Below are 1230 nucleotides of genomic sequence, written 5' to 3'. Positions count from 1 at the left end.
CTTTAAAACCTGTTCAACCAGCGATTTGAAATTTCGCCCATTTAATCAAGACACACGAGTCTCTTTCTGCGCCAGAATGCAGCGCAATCGGATGAAAGACTGATTTTCTGAGAATTTTTGAAAGTTAGGCCAAAAGCGTTAACGGTGAAAACTGGAAGTCAGCAGAAAAAAATCGAAGTTTCAAAACCTGCTGGAGCAGCGACTTGAAATTTGACTGATTTCATGAAGACACACGACAGTCTTTTCACACCAAAGTACAGACAAATTGGAAGAAAGAGTGATTTTTCAAAGATTGTTAAAAGTTAGACTCAAGCGCGACTAAAATGAAAAAAGTGTTAAATCCTGTTCTCCATATTGACTTCTGTTTGGCAGTAAAATCGTCCGGGTAAAAATCACAGTCCGTCGGCCTCTTTCGGTGAAAAAAAAATCAAAATAAAGAAATCTCGTCAGGAGTTTGGAGCCAAAAACGCCAGAGTGGCACTTGGGATCTTTGTTTTGCTACTGAATGTATTTTCGCTCGAATCATCGATCGACATGGACAACTTCCTGATTTCAATGTGTTTCTGGTGTCCAGCTCTTCGGGCACGACACCGATTTTAAGGCAAAAAACCTTCAAAACTGTTTATCTTTTCGATCTTTTTCTTTTATTCCTTCGAAGTGTGAGGGCTCAGAACAACATCGACCACTACTAGAGATTTAATAGTCGTTTTCGATACAAGGGCGACAAACAAATTTTCGCCCTCGTATCGAACACTATTTTTTATACGAATGAAAGATTACACGAATAATAAAATGCGTCGATTTCATATTTAAAATTTTGTGGCAATGTCATTTTTTGAAATGTCATGTTTTGAAGTTTGTAATTAAGTTTAAGTACTTTCTCTCTGCATGACATTTGCGCTTCTTAAAAAGATCGTGTTTTACGTGTGACAACATCGCAAAAGTAGATAAGTAGGCAATTAAAACGATTATGAGACTGAACTTGTAACAAAGGTATAATTTACAAATTGTGAGTAAACTTGAAAATAGGATCAATAGTTGTTGATAAACCTACGCAATTCCTTAAAAAAGCATTTCGGTTATTTTTAAATAAGAATACTAAAAAATATATAATGACAGTGGCAAGTTCAAAGTGTCACATTTACTTTGTCGCACACTGTGCGGCAAAGTCCGTGCGTAAAAGTAAAACAAATGAGCGCCAAAGAAAAGTGCTTCTTTTTGATCAGCGCC

The sequence above is a fragment of the Dendroctonus ponderosae genome, unplaced genomic scaffold, assembly GCF_020466585.1.
Source record: "Dendroctonus ponderosae isolate FM_Combo_2020 unplaced genomic scaffold, Dpon_F_20191213v2 Dpon_F_20191213_5, whole genome shotgun sequence".
NCBI lineage: Eukaryota > Metazoa > Arthropoda > Insecta > Coleoptera > Curculionidae > Dendroctonus > Dendroctonus ponderosae.
This window is presented reverse-complemented; position numbering follows the sequence as displayed.